This window comes from Myxocyprinus asiaticus, chromosome 3 (assembly GCF_019703515.2).
Source record: "Myxocyprinus asiaticus isolate MX2 ecotype Aquarium Trade chromosome 3, UBuf_Myxa_2, whole genome shotgun sequence".
NCBI classification, from domain to species: domain Eukaryota; kingdom Metazoa; phylum Chordata; class Actinopteri; order Cypriniformes; family Catostomidae; genus Myxocyprinus; species Myxocyprinus asiaticus.
The window spans coordinates 22,779,799-22,799,386 of record NC_059346.1 but is presented as its reverse complement, the minus strand read 5'-3'; the positions used below and the strand labels follow the sequence as shown (position 1 = coordinate 22,799,386).

Genomic DNA, 19,588 nt, shown 5'->3' with positions numbered 1-19,588 from the left:
CATTCTGTTAATGGGACATTCTGTTTTAGTGGGAGACAGCTCTATAAGTTAAAAGTTTCAATGAAAAATCTTAAAATTGTATTAGAAGGACCTGCATTGTCCAAAACACTTTAACAAGGTTCACATCATTATGATTCAGCATTAATACAGTTTTACAAGAGAGAACAAAATATAGTTTCATAGATAACACTGCCTTATATAACTGCAAATGGGCATTTTGTGCTGCAAGTAGTTTGAAGAAGGATGTATTTTACACTGAAGATGTATAAAGACAATTAACAATAGTTTTTCCCCGGTACACAGAGGAATTGCAAACCTTGCATTGCAGTGCTAACAGCTGTTCAGGTGAATCACATAACATGGTTGGTTACTGGCAGCGATCTACCAGGTGCATTATTCCTGCTATCTGGCAGTCTATGAAAAACAAAAGACTATTCTTGAGTCTGGTTTTTCTGGCTTGTAGGCTGCAGTGCCATCCCTCTGAAGGCAAAGGAACAAAAACACTTTGAAAAGGGTGAGAGGGGTCTCTTATGATAGAGCGTGGTCTCCTGACACACTGCTTTTTGTCGATGTCCTGGATGGGGGCCAGCAAATCCTGTTATGAACAGGTCACTTTCTTCACAAAGTGACATCTGTCAAAAGCACAGAATGACAACTAAATTAAAGGAATATTCCTGGTTCAATTCAAGTTAAGCTCAATCGACAGCATTTGTGGCATAATATTGATTACAACAAAAATAATTTGGACTTTTTTGGAAATTTGGAAAGCAAAAATCTGGGTTCCAGTGAGGCCCTTACAATGGAAGTGAATGGGGCCAATCTGTAAACTTTAAAATACTCAGTGTTTCAAATGTTTAGCCATAAGACATAAACAATATGCATGCTAATGTGATTTTAGTGTGATAAAATTGCTTACTAGCCTTTTCTGTGTAAAATTATTGCCAATTTTACAACTATGTTGCCATGACAATGTAATGTCAACAAACCCTAAAAATACCTTGAAATGATTATTTAAAGAGCTTTACAGCTCAAATAATACACAAGTTTTAACAAAATAATCAATGTAAGTGCTTTAAAAAAATTATAAGATTCACATTTCTGCCTTTAAACCCTTCCGAAATTGACCCCATTCACATCTATTGTAAGTTTCTCACTGAAACCTAGATGTACTTTTTTTTTTAAAGAAAAGGATGTCAAAATACATTTTTGTGGAAATCATCATTATGCCACAAATGCTGTTGATTGAGCTTAACTTGTATTGAACCTGGAATATTCCTTTAAAAAATATATATTGGCCCTTGCAAATATACCAGCAATGCTCTGAAGTATTATTATAATTAATTGTATTTTTTTTTTTTTTTTTGTATTTTTTTTTTTTTTGTTTATATATACATTTATTCCCCAAAGAGTTACATGTATTTAATCTGCATGTTTGTGGCTCAGGCCACTGATATACTGTATATGACTCAGGCTCTTTTCTTATGAAATCTGTCATGAATTAGTTTTAATTTAAAAAAGTTATTGGTCATATTTACTTTAAACCAGTGGTTCTCAACCATGGGGCTGTGACCCATTAGGGGGCCTCAGCACACTTCCATGGGGGCCTCAAGATGACTTAAAATTTATTTAAAATAAGAAATATTAAAATAATTAAAATAATCCTACTTAATTAAAATGCTAAAAAAGAAAAATACTTTAAGATGTATGCCTTCAAATTATAAACAGACTCTTTCTGAAACTTCTAGAATCAAAAATTATCCATGATTAATTATTTTAATGAGACACGTCTAGTTTTGGGGCGAGGGGGCCTTCAAATATTGTCTTGGACAGTGGGGTTCCTTGGAGTCAAAAAGGTTGAGAACCACTGCTTTAAACAATAAAAATAAATATATTTATTGTGTGATAACTAAGCTAGATATTGACTGTGTTTATGTCTCGTTCACATTCTGAGCTTTGCATTTGTAACATTACAAAATGTGTGGTACTTAAAGTAAACAGATGAGGGCGCTGTTTGATTATTAATTGCGAATGGAGGAACTAGCTTCGAGGAAATAAAGCTTGTTTTTTATGAAGTGAATGATTACATGAATACAATTGGTAGATTTGCAACCCAACCAACAGAATACGCACCCTTCACTATAGCTTCAGAAATCACAGACTAAGCAAACAGTAAAGAAAGAAAGCACAGTTTTACTTACTTTCGATCAGAGGAATTAATAACGAGAAAGTTAACGACATGATGGTTGGTATTTCCAGGTCCAAATTGGTCACTTATGCGTTTACAAGCTATGGGATTTGTGCCTGGAAAGCGCTGAATTGTGTTCGTTGTGTTATAGAATTACTGTGCTGTTGTACAGTGAATTGACACGATTTCGCTACAACCCAGCTGCATTAGCAATGTCTAAAAACGTATTAAGCTTCCTATGTAGACAGCATTGTTGGACATTCACGCGCATTCAGAGTCAGCAGTCGACTGGTTTTTAGACGCCTCTTATAATGAAGGATGATGCCCTAAATGTTTTCTAAGTAGGCAATTCGCTAGATTTTGACACACAGCCTTGGTCTCTAAAGGTGGTGGGGTTGAACTGAACTATTTTGACGTCACGGCAGTTGGCTCCTACTACATACAGCGTATTAAACGTGTATTTAATTTGCGCGAGACTTGACTAGCGGAGCTGTTCTTATGAAGGAGGGCGTTTCGCTGTATTTGAAGATTGTGTGGGCTGAGTAAGTGATGGAAAATGGAGTCCTTCTAGAAAACGGTGTAGATGCGATGCCACGAGATTGTCTCCGTCTAGAAACTGAATACTCCCACAAAGTAAAGAACTTTTTTGGGCTTTAAAGATAGTATATTTTATTTCAAAACTGAAGACGCATGTGAAGACGCCAGGGTGCTTTCTGCTTGTGAGTAAACGATGGATACTTTTTTTTTTCTTCATGTCTTATGAATATTATTATTATTATTATTTTTACATCTAGATCATTTTTATGAGTGAACTATTTCTTTTGTGTGTGTTTGTTTGCTAAATTTACAGCATACACGTGCACATTCTGTTTAAACCTGCTTGTCAACAGCCACCGCATATTGCTCTATTGATCTTAGTCTATTAATCCAAGCAAACTGGTTGTGACGTCATCACAACAACATTCCGCAGTCAATATGGCCAATTTATAATAATAATAATAATATGGCCGATTTATACCAGACCAGCTTCCAAGATTGTCAAAGTCACAGTGTCTGACTAGTTATTTATCAGCATACATAGTTAAAATGCTGAAGTAATCTAACTAAAGATATTCAAATCTGCTTTCGCACCACTGGCACAGAGAGAGACTGGCTATACACTTGTCATTGCACAGTTCACCCATACCTTTGATGAGGCAGCTGTCTTCGGTTTCGAATACTACTGGGAAACTGTTCTTGTCTATCGGTCCCTCTTTTTATGCGTCTATTAAATCATTTGACAGACGTTTTTATTATTTGAGTCTGCATTCAACAACGTTACACAAGCACAATATCCCCTTTGTTTTATACCGTTTATAAAGCAGCATATTGCATTCGACATTGTGTGATTTGAAGAGGTAAGGGTTAAAGTTATTAACCATAAAAATAGTTAACTATGGTTTTACTACAGTAATATTGTAGTAGTAACCATGGTTAATTGTGTGGTAACTACACTGTAAAAAAAAAAAAAAAAATCCTGTTGTTTTTACAAAAAAAAAAAAAAAAAAAAACTGGCAGCTGTGGTTGCCAGAATAATTATGTAAAAAATACAGTAAAAATGTAAACAATTTTTCAGAACAACCTGTACATTTTACAGATTAAAACTGTTGTAATTTACATGACCACACTGGCACTGTAAAAAAAATAAATAAATAAATAAATAAATAAAAATCGGTTAAATTTACAGTAAAAAAACGTCATAAACTTGATACATTAACCTTCTGAAACTGTAAAAATCTGCTTTTTACTTTATAAGGTATTTGTTAATCACTGTAAAAATTACAGAAGAGCACATGATGATATAAAGTTCACCATTAGTGGCTTTTTCAGGAGCAATGACCAATAAACATGTAGAGACAGTGCTCAGTGTCACTACATTAAATATAAAACAGAACACTCCAATGTACATAACTGATATTAAAAATAAGAAGAAACATAACTATTCCCATAAAATATAATGAAATATTATGGGTCATGCAGGGAATTGTGGGAATGCCCAATTATTGTTTTTTTACTGTCATTTTAACAATAATTTACTGTAAAAAGTACATGTACTCTCTTGTTAAACAATGTAAATTTTTACAATTAATTATACGGGAAAATCATACTTTTTTTTTATTTTTACAACATTTTATTGTAAAAACTACTTTATTGTCTTAAAATATATTTAAAAAAATGTACTGTATATTTTACAGTTAATACTCATTAATCAATTAACTTTTTTTCTGTAGCCTTTTTACAGTCTTTTTCCGTTAAAATTACAGACAATTTTTACAGTGTATGGTTTAAATGAATATCATAGTTAAACTATAGTTACTGTAGTTAAACCATTGTTCATTTTTGTAAGACTAAACAAAACAGAAGTCTAATCTGTTTAAGCTCACAAATGTAAAAAATAAATAATGACTTGAATTATTACTAAAAATAATATTTTAAACTACCCATTTTATCCCAAGAAATCGCAAAAAAAAAAAAAAAACTATTCAATAAAAGTATCGGTACTGGTAACGGTATCAACGATATTGGACTTGAAATTATTGGTATCGGATCTAAAAGAAAATAAGTGGTGTCGCCCATCCCTAGCAGTGACAGCCAGTGCGCCCTCATCCACTTTCATTTATTTCTAGCTTGTTTTATTCAGGTTCAGGGGCGTTTGTAAATCAGTGGTTATGGGCCGATCAGACGTCTGCATTTTTTCACTTTTCTTGGTGCAAAGGGCAAAATGGCACGTTTACCTATTTAAATGAATACCAGATGCTAAAACTACATCAAAAACTATTAGTACTTTAACTACTCTATATGCTTGAGGATTTGCTATTGGCTGTTGTCAGTGCATAATTAATGAGGTACATCTGTGCAGGTTTTGGGGATGTACTAATTAACATTTAAAAGTTATTGGGGGTTTTAGTTATGTTTTAAGTTTAATTATGTCATTTTATGTTAAGCAATTGACTTTTAGTAACCGTGGGTGAGATTAGTGTTCCTTTGAGTTAGTTGTGATACTGTTTAACAAAATTACGTGAAGCACTAAGGTTATCGATGTTTGATTCAAGTAATTTTAATTTATTTGACATACGATTCCTCGTTCCACCACGTACTTGAATTGAGATGGAATTGTTCCATATTAATATACAAATGGAAAGAGATTCTGGTGATGGGTATTCCGGTTCTTCTCGGTGAGCCGGCTCGTTCGGCTCAGCTTACAAAAAAGAGCAGGAACTTTTGGCTCACAAACGGCTCTTTAAAAAAAAAAAAAAGTTTTGTATATATAATATTATTATTATTATTATTATTATTATTATTATTATTATTATTATTTAAAAGTCAAACAGTTTGCAATAGTTTGACTGTGATTGGTGTTAAAACAATTCTAATTAAATGATTAAATGAAATCATACGCTACCTTAACCGCAGTGTATTTAAAAATGCATTGGTTTGCATTTGCATTTAAAGTATACATTTTTAATGTATATAAACAAAGTGCATATAAATGTAACAATTCAAAACGAATACAATCTGAACAACATAAGCAAAACACACAAAAAAACCCCCAAAAAAACAGGTGAGGCTGTTAGTCTGAGCAGACAGTCGGAACAAATGTGTGTGCGCTTGAGCATTTAGCCCTATATTATTTTATTTCTTTTTTCGTTCTTTGAATTCGTTAATTCTATTTATTTAAATCTTTTGATTATTCATATCTTAATTTTTTTTATATTTTTAGAAATAGATTTGGCTTTTCTGAAATGCAAGCCGACTCCCAACCTTCACCTACAAGAGCCGGCTCTTAGAGCCGACTCGTTCGTGAACGACCCATCACTAAGAGATTCATAAATAGAAAGTTGGTTCCCAAACCGGTCCTGGAGGCCCCCCAGCACTGCACATTTTGCATGTCGCCCTTTTCTGACACACCCAGTTTAAGTCTTGGAGTCTCCACCAATGAGCTGATGAGTTGAATCAGGTGTGTTTGATTGAGGAGACATCCAAAATGTGTACTGTTGAGGGACTCCAGGACAGGTTTGAGAACCACTGAGTGATACCACTTATTTTCTTATACCAAGTACTTTTAGGCCAATATCACCAATATAGATACCAATAATGATACCTCTATTAAATTGAATTTTTATGAATTCTTTGGATAAAATTATTAACTTTATTATTACTTACATCTGTTTTATATATTTATGGGCCTAAACAGAAAATAATTAGGCTGCTTTGTTTACCCTTTAAAAATTAGTTAGTAGGCTATAAGCCACATATAAAACCTCAAAATGAACTATAGATATTATTATATGGTTACTATTACTAAAACCAAGTTACCATATGGATACTACAGTAATGCTGTAGTAAAACCATGGTTAATTGTATCAAAACCTTGGTTACTGCCAAAAAAAAAAAAAAAAGCCATGGTAAGTTTTCATAAGGGTATCATTTATTTACGAGGATTAAAGACATTATCAGTGTTTTAACAACTCTGAATTTAAATAAACCTGTAAAAATGGTCAAACAAGCCCATTATAATACATGTCATGTCTAGGTTTGTCATTACTTAGTGTGAATAACTCCAGGTGCTGTTTTTCTGTCATTACCTCAGGAAAGCACTGCTCCCTCTTTGAAGGAGTGCTATGACTGAAAGGGTGAGCGCTGTCTACTGCTTGTGTATTTTAGCATTTCTGCGTGTCAAGATGAGCAGAAGAAAAAATAGTTCCGATGCCATGCAACAATTCGCTCATTTATTTATTTATTTATTTTCACTTCGAAGCTTATTGCATTAATATTCATGTAATCTAAATAATAAGATAACTTATATAAAAAAAAAACCTTCAGAATCGATATTTTTATGTGAGGATCGATATTCTTGATACCACATCAGTATCGGAAGTATCGATACTTTAGTATCAATCCACCCATCCCTAAAAGTTGGTTTACAAATAAATTGAATGAGATCCACAAATAAATGTAAGGAGTTTCACAAAAATGAAATGAATTCACAAATAAAAAGAATGAGATTTACAAATATATGTTAGGAGTTTCACAAAAATAAAGTGAATTCACAAATAAATAAAATGAGATTTGCAAAAAACTTTTTTTTCACAAATATATTTTTTAACTCACAAACACAACTCTGTCCAGCATCCATTTGTGAATCGCACGCAATTATTTGTGGATCTCTTCCTGTGCATTTGCAGATCGCTACACGCATTTGTCGATTTTGAAACAAATCAAGGCGTGCACACAAATCTACAAATAGGTGGACTCCACCCATCGTCTACTCAAGCCAGTCAGATAACGGCCACATTACCCAGACCAATCGTAGCACGTTCTATCTTCAACCAATCAGGCTTCGTTTTAGTATCAGGGCAGGACCAGAGTCACAGCACTCTCATGAGCATGGAATCAAGCACATACAGATAAGCTCCAAGACCACAAACTTTTAAAGAAACGGACGTCATCAGAGGAACACTGTGATTTAAGGTTCGTATCATTTTCACTCGGTTATAAACATGCGTAGTGTCTTGTTAAATGTCGACAGCTGAAAATTGCCCATTTGTAGAGTGTCCTGATCATTAGCTTTATAGCTAACCTGGCTGACTGTATGAGTCTGCTATTTTAATTTTAACCAAGTTTCATGACTGAAATGTGTCGTCAAAACCTTTACTCTTAATGTTACATGGCAGATCCAAACAGACACACTACTAGACACTACAAAAGTTCAGTAGTACAGATAGTGTCTTTATAAAGCATGAATCATATTAGATGATCTTAGGAGCACAAACCATAAATTAATACCCTATATTACACAGTGTACAAGATCTACTATGCCAATAATTTTGTTTCACATTATGTTCATGTATTTAATAAAAGCGGTTGTAAGGTAATATTTATTAGAATTTTGCATTTTAGCACTTTTGTGTGAATGTTTTAGGAGGTACTATTACGGGGTCCCTTTTTAAAATACAGCATCATGTTCTGACAGTGATAATTGACTTATTAGTTATTGCTATCTTTTTCAGATGTTTCCCCTGTGTACTGCCCATCAACTTTGAGCACTTGACTCACTTTTTCTAAAACTCCGTGGTTCCAGCTCCAATACAGGACTCCTTTTAAAATGTGTAATATGAGATTCTTTATTTTTCTGTTATGTCAGATTTCTTTTAAGTTACAATGTCATATCTTGAAATGAAAGTGCAAAACAAATTTTAAATAAGCCATAACATTGTCTTTGGGTTGATTTACTTAAAAATGAAAATTTTGTCATTTACTCAGCCTCATGTTTTTAAAAAAAACCTGTACTATTTAGTTTCTTCTGTGGTATATGAGAATACATTGTAAAATATAGATGCTGCTTTGACGACACATTTCAGTCAAGAAACTTGGATAAAATTAAAAAAGCAGACTCATACAGTCAGCCAGGTTAGCTGTAAAACTAATGATCAGGACACTCTACAAATGGGCAATTTTCAGCTGTCAACATTTAACAAGACACTACACATGTTTATAACCGAGAGAAAATGATATGAATCTCACAGTATTCCTCTGAAGTATTCCATGCTCATGGGAGCGCTGTGACTCTGGTCCCAACCTGATAGTAAAATGAAGCGTGATTGGTTGAAGAGAGAACGTGCTACGATTGGTTCGTGTAATGTGGCCGTTATCTGATTGGCTTGAGTAGACGATGGGTGGAGTTCACCTATTTGTAGATTTGTGTGCACGCTAGATTTGTTTCAAAATCGACAGATGTGTGTAGCGATCCGCAAATGCACAGGAAGCGATCCACAAACAAATGTGCGCGATTCACAAATGAATGCTGGACAGAGTTGTGTTTGTGAGTTAAAAATATATTTGTAAAAAACAATTTTTATTTGCAAATCTCATTTTATTCATTTGTGAATTCACTTTATTTTTGTGAAACTCCTAACATATATTTATAAGTCTCATTCTTTTAATTTGTGATTTCATAAAATTTTTGTGAAACTCCTTACATTTATTTGTGGGTCTGATTCAATTTATGTGTGAACCAACTTTTTATTTGTAAATCTCTATCCATTTGTATTTTAATATGAAACAAAAATAACCCCATACACTTTCGACACCTGCTGGTGACATCACATGACTTGACCAGTGTGATGCATGCTTCGAAGCATTGGAATCTAAACAAATTATTTCAAGTTTCAAGGCTTTATGAAGCATGTTTCTAAAGCGCTCATCACTTTTTAAAGATTGCAGATGCCTGACCTTCTTATTGCTTTAGAGAGACATCAGTTTGATCATTATTTTTTATGAAGAATAGGAAAGCAGTAACTCAAAGCAGCAAGTAGTCACTCCTTTTCAGCCAGTTCCCATGCTATTCTACTATTAATGCGTGCGTCATATTTTTATGTCAGCTAAAGTTCCATTGAGGTCTTTTGCTTTTTCTTTTTTAAATCCGTTAAATGATTTACAGCTTCACTTTCATTGCAATTTATAGTTCATTTGCAAGTGCATAATATGCTGTAGGTTTTTTAGACTGTATTGATGTTTTATAGGTATTTTAGTCATATTCATAAGCTCACAGTTAGTCAGTTCCTTACTGTGTATACTATGAGAAGTTATAACTTCCTCTCTCCACATAGACTGTTTTATTTGTCTTCCTAATATTTCACCAGTGCAGCATAGATTTATAGAGTCATTATGCAAGCAGACAGTTTCTTGCTGATGGTAGTTGAGCAAAGAGCTTTCCACTGCTCTTTCCATTGTTCTGGTAAATATGTCCTCTTATATCTTTCTATGTGGAGCAGAAAATGGGTTGTTAAAATGAGAGGTCCAAGTTGAGGGCAGACTGGCAATAAGAACATTTCCTCAGAAGATAAGATGATGCTGAGGAAATGCATGATGTTTGTGTTGATCAAACTTTGAGATGTGCTTGGAGAACAATTGTATTAGTTCATGAGAAGGATCTGATAAGTTACTGAATCTTCCTGATCAAACAAAGCAGTGCTCTTGTCCAAACTTCATACAACCTTTTAAAATGCAAAAAGCACCAGTTACAGATATATTAAGTATTAGGAATAAGTATAAGGAAAAGTTCACCCAACAATGAAAATTCTGTCATTATTTACCCTAATGTTGATCCAAACCTGTGTGACTTTCTGCCATGGAAAACAAAATGAGAACATTTTGAAATTTCTTAACAGGTTTAATTTGTCATATATAGAAAGTGAATAGTGTTTCTGGTATGTCAGGCTCCAAGAAGGACAAAAAACAAAACTAAAAGCAAGAGGTACGACACAGTAAAAGCAATCAATGTGACTCTGCACTACATTCCAGGTCTTCTGAAGCCCTACAATCACATTGTCTGATAAACAGAATGAATTTATGGTTCCCTATCTGTCACTCACTCGACGTTGTGTCGATGTAGTGACACTAGGGGTCACTCTTGGGAGCCCGAGACACCTCTGGTCTTTGATAAAAGGCCATTGAAAATTGGTGAGTGGTATTTGCATGCCACTCCCCCGGACATAGGGGTATAAAAGGAGCTGGTATGCAACCACTCATTAAGATTTTCTCTTCGGAGCCGAACGGTCATGCTCATTGAGCTGAATACTACTGTTCATTCACCTCTGCTGGATCTGACGGCGCATTTCAGTGGCTTCTCCCTCCTCTGCACTGGTGCACTGCAGAAAACGCCCCTGGGCACTTTGGCAGAAAAACAAGAGAGTATATTTTCTGAAAGAGCTTTTTCTCCTCTAAAAGAGTATATATTTCTCTAAAAGAGCGGCACACCGGAACGTCTTTTTAAAGATGCGTCTTTTTAAAGATGCCTTTCCGATTGTGTGTTATTCCTGGTTGCGGTCGTTATCTCTCAACTTCGGATGGTCATGATCGCTGTCTTTCGTGTCTGGGCGCGACTCACACGGAGGCAGCGTTTGTGGATGGTTCATGTTCTCACTGCGAGAACATGACCATGGCAACGTTGCGGTCTTCTTTCATAAGAAAGCAAGCCACCCCAGCGGCTCCCTGCCTCGGTCCTTCTACCTACGTGTATGAGGCCAGCGTGGCTAGCACTGGGGGCGATTTGGGGACCCCAATGGGATCGTCTCAGCCGGGTATCCCCCCGTGGACCTCCCATTCCCCAGCACGCTCGTCTGCCCCAATTGGGCTTCCGGATGAGTTCGCCGGCTCGTCTCATGGCGAGTCTGGCTTCTTGTTCAGAGCCCGCGAAGATGATGAGCTCTCGAGTGCAGCGTCGGAGAGTGGGCTTGTCCAGTCGGACACAGAAGCCTCAGCTGGGCTTCCCCCTTTGGAGATGATTGCCCAGTCACAGGCCGATGCCGAAATGATGGACATGCTTTCCCGGGCGGCCGCGAGCATTGGGTTAGAGTGGAACCCTCCACTCTCCCCTGAACCCTCACGGCATGATGATTGGTTTCTGGGCTCGCGGCGCCGCTCAAAGCAGCCACGCCCCACTCCAGTGCCATTCTTCCTGGAACTGTCGTGGGAGGCACCTTTTACTGCCGGCCCTGACTCCGCAGTTCCCCCACTCTCACTACCCTCGATGGCGGGGCAGCCAGGGGCTATACGGCGATTCCCCCGGTGGATTAGGCGCTCGCGGTGCACCTATGCCCACAGAGCGCCACCACCTGGTGCGGACGCCCTAAGCTCCGGTCCAAGCCCTGTAGGCTCACGTCGTCCCTGACGGCTAAAGCCTACAGTGCTGCTGGACAAGCCACCTCTGCCCTGCACGCCATGGCTCTCCTGCAGATCCACCAAGCCAAGGCGCTGAAAGAACTGCACGAGGGTAGTTCCGCCCCAGATTTGATGCAGGAACTGCGCTCGGTGACCGACCTCGCTCTCCGAGCAACGTAGGTCACAGCGTGGTCTCTCGGGCAGACGATGGCCACACTAGTGGTCCAGGAATGCCAACTTTGGCTCAACCTGGTCAAGATGGGCGAGGCCGACAAAACACGGTTCCTTGCTGCCCCCATTTCCCAGGCAGGCCTATTCGGCGACACCGTCGAGGACTTTGCCCAGCAGTTCTCGGCGGTGAAGCAGCAGACGGTGGCAATCTGGCACATCCTGCCCCGGCGCGGCTCAAGATCCTGCACCCCGTCTGCTTGTCACCAAGGGCATCCCCCTGCGGTGACTGCACCAGCTCCGCCACAGCCCGCCCCTTTGGCCCAGCCCTGGCGTGGAGCCCACTGCAGGAAGCAGACGCCATCCGTCTCACAGCTGGCGCCAAAGAACCCATGGAGGTCCTCAAAGCGCCCCTGAGACGGGCGACCCAGTGACGAGGGAACCCACTCATGTGGAGCTGGTAAAAAGACCACTCAATCCCCCGGTGGTTTCCTTTTTGTTTGATTTCACCACATGCCCAAGTGGCTGCGGTACCCAACAGTTCAGCAAAAGAGCGGCTTCCTTCCTCCCTGGGTCACATACCCGGTGTGTACTGTCGTCACCATGACTACCGTCCACGGGTTTTTTTCTTGCAGGATTGGTGCTCCAGCGGTGGCCTTTCTGCCCCTGAGCACCCAGCTGTGGCACACAGCCGCCCCCGATGTGGCAGTCTCCACAGGTTACGAGGACAGGCCTCTTCCTCCCCCGTCCCAGGCTGTTCCGGGGGTGGTCACAAGGAGCCAGATAAGTGCTTCGATGTCCCTAGACTCAGCACGGCCACGACGTGGTGTGGCACCTCGTGCTCCGCCCCGCTGCGAGGCCCCACCTGCCGGTACGTCCGACGATGTTGTCCCCTTGGTCCCCCTCGCGCGGAACTTGGACGCGTGGCTCACGCTTTCCAATCCGTTGCGATGGCTAATCCGGACCGTCCGACTCGGCTACGCGATTCAGTTCGCCAGGTGCCCACCCAGGTTCAGCGGTATTCACTTCACCTTGGTCAAGAGTGAAAACACTGCCACTCTGCACGCGGAGATCGCTACCTTCCTACAGAAGGACGCGATAGAACCTGTCCCTCCAGCCGAGATGAAGAAAGGGTTTTACAGCCCCTACTTCATCGTACCGAAAAAAGGCGGTGGGTTGCGGCCAATCTTGGACCTGCGAGTACTGAACCGGGCTTTACACAGTCTCCCGTTCAAGATGCTGACGCAAAAACGCATTCTGGCATGTGTCCGGCATCAAGATTGGTTCACGGTGGTAGACCTGAATGATGCGTACTTCCACGTCCCGATCCTTCCTCGACACAGACCCTTCCTGCGGTTTGCATTCGAGGGTCAGGCATACCACTACAAAGTCCTCCCTTTCAGCCTGTCCCTGTCTCCTCGTGGCTTTATGAAGATCGCAGAGGCTGCCCTTGCCCCGTTAAGGGAGGTGGGTATTTGCATTCTCAACTATCTCATTTATTCATTTGGCTGGCTAATCCTAGCTCACTCTCGAGACATGTTGTGCGCACACAGGGACCTGGTGCTCTCACACCTCAGCTGACTAGGGCTTCAGGTCGACCGGGAAAAGAGCAAGCTCCTCCCGGTTCAGAGCATCTCTTTTCTTGGTTTGGAGTTGGACTCAGTCTCCTTGACGGCGCGCCTTACGAACGAGCGCGTCCAGTCGGTGCTGGCCTGTTTGAAGGCATTCAAACAGAAAACAGCGGTTCCACTGAAACTTTTTCAGAGGCTCCTGGGGCATATGGCGTCCTCAGTGGTGGCCTCCCCACTCGGGTTGATGCATATGAGGCCGCTTCAGCACTGACTCCAGACTCAAGTACCGAGATGGGCATGGCGCCACGGGACACATCGCGTGGCTATCACGCCGGTCTGTCACCGTCTTTTCAGCCCTTGGACCGACCTCTCGTTTCTACGAGCAGGTGTTCCTTTAGAACTGGTCTCCAGGCACGTCGTGGTCATGACAGGTGCCTCCAAAACGGGCTGGGGCGCTGTTTGCAATGGGCACGCAGCTGCCGGCCTTTGGACGGGTCCGTGACTGCATTGGCACATCAACTGCATCGAGTTGTTGGCAATTCTGCTCGCCCTGCGGAGGTTCCGGCCGTTGATCCAGGGCAAGCACGTGTTAGATCGGACAGACGGCACGGCAATGGTAGCATATGTCAACCGCCAAGGTGGTCTGCACTCTCGTTGTATGTCACAACTCGCCCGCCGTCTCCTCCTCTGGAGTCAGCAGCACTTCAAGTCGCTGCGAGCCACTCACATCCCGGGCAACCTCAACACTACAGCGGACGCGCTGTCACGGCAGGTCACCCTCAGGGGAGAGTGGAGACTCCACCCTCAGGTGGTCCAGCTGATTTGGAGTCGATTCGGACGGGCACAGGTGGACCTGTTTGCCTCCCAAGAATCCTCCTACTGCCCGCTCTGGTATGCCCTCACCGAGGCTCCCCTCGGCATAGACACGCTGGCACACAGCTGGCCCCCTGGCCTATGCAAATATGCGTTTCCCCCAGTGAGCCTGCTTGCACAGACACCGTGCAAGGAGTGAGCCTGCTTGCACAGACACCGTGCAAGGTCAGGGAGGACAAGGAGCAGGTCATCCTGGTAGCACCCTACTGGCCCACCCAGACATGGTCCTCGGACCTCACGCTCCTCGCGACAGCTCCCCCCTGGTGAATTCCCCTGAGGAAGGACCTTCTTTCTCAGGGACGGGGCACCCTCTGGCACCCGCGCCCAGACCTCTGGAATCTCCATGTCTGGCCCCTGGATGGGACACGGAAGACTTAAGCAGTCTACCACCCATGGTGGTAGACACGATCACTCAGGTTAGGGCCCCCTCTACGAGGCACCTGTATGCCTTTAAGTGGTGTCTGTTCGCTAAGTGGTGTTCTTCCTGACGCGAAGACCCCAAGAGATGCGCAGTCAGATCAGTGCTTTCCTTCCTGCAGGAGAGGTTGGAAGGGAGGCTGTTCCCTTCCACCTTGAAGGTGTACGTTGCCGCCATAGCAGCACACCACAACACAGTCGACGGTAAGTCCTTAGGGAAGCACGACCTGATCATCAGGTTCCTAAGAGGCGCCAGGAGGCTGAATCACTCCAGACCATGCCTCGTTCCCTCATGGGACCTCTCTGTAGTTCTTCAGGGTCTACAGAGAGCCCCCTTTGAGCCTTTGCAGTCAGCCGAGCTTAAGGCACTCTCCTTGAAGACTGCCCTCCTGACTGCGCTCACTTCCATCAAGAGGGTAGGTGACCTGCAAGCGTTCTCTATCAGCGAAACGTGCCTGGAGTTTGGACCGGGTTACACTCATGTAATCCTGAGACCCCAACTGGGCTATGTGCCCAAGGTTCCCACCACCCCTTTTAGGGACCAGGTGAAGAACCTGCAAGCGCTGCCCCAGGTGGAGGCAGACCCAGCCCTGTCGTTGCTGTGTCCGGTGCGCGCTTTACTCATCTATTTGGATCGCACGCAGAGCTTTAGAATCTCTGAGCAGCTTTTTGTCTGCTTTGGTGCATAGCGGAAAGGAAGCGCTGTCTCCAAGCAGAGGATCGCCCACTGGCTCATTGACGCCATAACTATGGCATATCTCGCCAGGACATGCCGCCCCCGGTAGGGCTATGAGCCATTCTACCAGGGGTGTAGCGGCTTCCTGGGCCCTGGCCAGAGGTGCCTCTCTAACAGACAATTGCAGAGCAGTGGGCTAGGCAACACCCAACACCTTTGCAAGGTTCTACAATCTCCGGGTGGAACCGGTTTCGTCCCAGGTAGTGGCACGCAACACAAGCGGATAAGCCTGGGATATCTGGCCGGGTGTATCGCTTGCATATAGTGCCTTCCACCTCCTTTTGAGCTGAAGACATGCGCCATTAATTCCCAGTAGTGTTCACAAACTTTGTTCCCTGGTTGACTTCCTCCGAGACCTGTGGCAGTCGAGATTTCAGAGAGACTCGCTGCCGGCCCAGTACACGTGCTAACTAAGAGTCCTGTTCTGGGGTAGGTGCTCCACATGTGGCGGTTCCCTGTAAGGCTAACCCCATGCGAAATAAATCTTCCGCTGGTTCATTTCCCTGTTGGCAAACTGCATCTTCCTAGGGCAGAGCCCCTCTGCCCCAGTCTCCATGTTTGTAGTAACTCCTCCCCCGTTGGGTAGGATCTACCTTGAAGACTCCACATGGTCGGAAAGACCATGTGACGTTTCTACCACTTAAATACCCCCCCTCTCTTTGGGCGAGGTGTGGTCTCCGCGGTGTCTTCCCCTTGGGAGGGACACCCCCCGACTAGACTTGGCGGCCCAGTCAGATAATCGCCCTTCTTTTTCAGGGAGTGGAAAAAGAGAAGGGGAAAAGAGGCCACGACTGGGTTAAGCCTGTCTCTATCTTTTGGGTAGTCGACTTGTCCCCAAAGGGCCGTTCGACACTCATAACTATGTTGGGGGAGGTTACGTGTCGACCTGTGTGCTGGCTATGAGGCACACAGTAGTCTGCCCGCCACACACCGCCAATTCACGTAACACAGTTCAGCCAATTGTGGCGTTTTGTATAGGGACCCCTAGTGTCACTACATCGACACAACGTTGAGTGAGTGACAGATAGGGAACGTCATGGAGGGAATGAGAGGTTGTGTCCCTCCTGCCACAACGCTGAACTACCCTCTGAAATGGCCGGACCTTATATCGGCTCCTCAGCATAAAACCTGAATGAGTGGTTGCATACCAGCTCCTTTTATACCCGTATGTCTGGGGGAGTGGCATGCAAATACCACTCGCCAATTTTCATTGGCCTTTTATCAAAGACCAGAGGTGTCTCGGGCTCCCAAGAGTGACCCCTAGTGTCACTACATCGACACAACGTCTCGTTCCCTCCATCAGGGAACGGAGGTTACACAAGTAACCATGACGTTTTATTCACTCTGAAATCAAATAATTAATAAACTCCATAAATCCAGTATGGTGGCATTGATAACATCAAACCTCATTGGTTCTTGCAACATGACGTCATGACATATGGTCTAAAGACTCAGTGAGAACTAAAGACATAATTTAGTATTATTGACATACTGTAACTATTCCTTCTTGAGATTTCTGTAACTGCTGATGTTCTGGGATTTTCATGCACAACAGTCTCTAGAGTTTACTCGGAATGCTGCCAAAAATAAAAAACATCCAGTGAGAGGCAGTCCTGTGGACAGAAATGCCTTGTTGATGATAGAGGTCAACGGAGAATGGCCAGACTGGTTTGAGCTGACAGAAAGGCTATGGTAACAACACTCTGTACAATTATAGTGAGCAGAATAGCATCTCAGAATTCACAACACGTCGAACCTTGAGGTGGATGGGCTACAAAAGCAGAAGACCACGTTGGGCACTTTATTAGGATCATAGTGTTCCTAATAAAGATCTCAGTGAGTGTATATATTATTTAATATATGATTTGAAGCATAGTTTTAGTGTCTGCTTCTTTGTACGTATAAGACCAAAATCAGTCTTCTCTCAAATGTTTACTTTACTTGTGAGTTTCTGTTCAAGTAAAAGTTTTATTTTTTTGCTTTAGCTTGCCATGACACAAATTCAGCAGGCAACAATTTCACTTCACAATGACATACAGAACCAAAGTTATATCTTCACAGTTTGAAACTGCAAATTACTGGGCAGCAAATCATCCCGACAAAGCAGTCTCTGTTCAGAGTCATTGTTCAGAAACTAGATTTCTCCTGCTGTTCCTTGGATTGATTTCCCCAGACAGGTGGGCTCTCTTTTTAACGAAAACCCATTATGACTGCCATCACACCTTAACTGCTTAAAAAATGTAGTTTGTAAACACACATGTGAGTTTGATCAGTTCGGTATGCTGCAATTGAACACATAGGAACCAATAAGCCCCAACCTCCTAGAAAAGAGAGACAGATACTGAAAATATACAGATATCAGTAAATACTTCAAAATTTTTGGTGTTGTTTGGAATGCCATGCTGACTGCTGTGCTGAATGTTGTTTTGTATACAGAAAGCGAGTGGGAGAGAATGTGAGGGGGAGATCTATGGCCTGATGCCAAAGCTCTCTCTTCTCCAACAGATCTGGAATAGACTAGAACTACTGCCCCTGCAGTTCACACCAATTCCAGCAGCTCAGGGGCCAATGTAGATGTTCAGCACCTGTTATGATGTTTCATGCATGGACTCATGCTAATTATGGTTTGAGTGGAAGTGATTGGTGTGAATTTCATGGCTTGAACCTGTGATGTCCTCACATGTTCAGAGGAACGGTTCTTATTAGCATCCTCACTGTTGTTTCCCTGTGTCTGACTTTAATCTCTGTTCTTGCCTGTACTTTTCTGAGTCATTTTGGAACTTTGGATGAATTGCTTTTGTTGTTGTATTCCTCATGTGGTTAACACTTTACAATAAGGTTGTATTCATTTGTTAACGCAATAACTAAAAGGATAGTTTGTTCAAAAATGAAAATTCTGTCATTTACTCATCCTCTTGTTTTTCCAAACCCATATAACAATTTTTTCCATGGAACACAAAAAGAGGAATTTGTCAGAATGACAGCAGTCACCATTCACTTTCATTGCATCTTTTTCCATACAGTAAAAGTGATGGTGACTGAGGCTAACATTCTGCCTAACAGAAATTCATATGGGTTTGGAACAACAAGAGTGCGAGTAAATGACAGAATTAACATTTTTGTGTGAACTATCTCTTTAACATGAGCTAACAATGAGCTTCTCCCATTAATCTTGGTTAATGTTAGTTTCTACATACTGTATAGTAATACATGTTTTACATTAAAAAGTTGCATGTTAACATTAATGCATTTTGAACATGAACAACAGTAATATTTTAAAAATCAATATTAACCAAGATTTATAAATGCTGTAAAAAAAAAAAAAAAAACGATTGTTCATTGTTAGTTCATGATAACTAATACATTTAATAATGTTAACAAATACAACTTAATTGTAAAGGGTTGTCATCATTTTTATGTTGCTTTGGATAAAAGCATCTGCTAAATGATTACATGTAACATACTTTATCTGTGTTGTGAAAAATTCACACTTGGTATTTTTGTCTTGTTGTTTTGCAAAAGACGCTCGATAGTGGTAAGAGGTTCTGACCTTTTCTGTATGTCAGACTGTATAAAAGACCCACTACATAATCAGAGCAAATTAAGATAAGATCTCTGGTCCCCAGTGTTTCTTTTAAATGCATGGAACATCTGTAAATAAGAAATGTAATTACATGCAAAGGGATATACTGACATCTAAGTTCTGGCCATGTATACATTTCTATCTTGTCAAAGTTGTAAACAGAGCACATACATCATGTTCTGTGCTGTTTCAGTGTGTGGGAGGAACTACTTTGGAAATTTGTGTTGCACTGAGGTGGTTTGTCTGTTTAAAGGCTTATACAGTATCTTATACAGGATCTGAATAACAGTTCCTTTGCCAAGCTTGAATCATACTGTGACTGTTCACAAGCAATCCACACTGAAATCTTCTGT

The 19,588-nt window shown here is 41.5% G+C and overlaps 1 protein-coding gene across 2 annotated transcripts in view; it reads left to right on the top strand.

Moving 5' to 3' along the window:
* The first annotated feature begins 2,668 nt into the window (after positions 1–2,668).
* Positions 2,669–19,588, top strand: part of LOC127424346 (dual specificity testis-specific protein kinase 2-like) — a 34,184-nt gene continuing 17,264 nt past the window's right edge. For both annotated transcript variants that reach the window (XM_051669438.1, XM_051669434.1), the window contains exon 1: positions 2,669–2,904. The gene's annotated coding sequence lies outside the window, so the exon portion shown is untranslated. The remainder of the gene's footprint in view (positions 2,905–19,588) is intronic.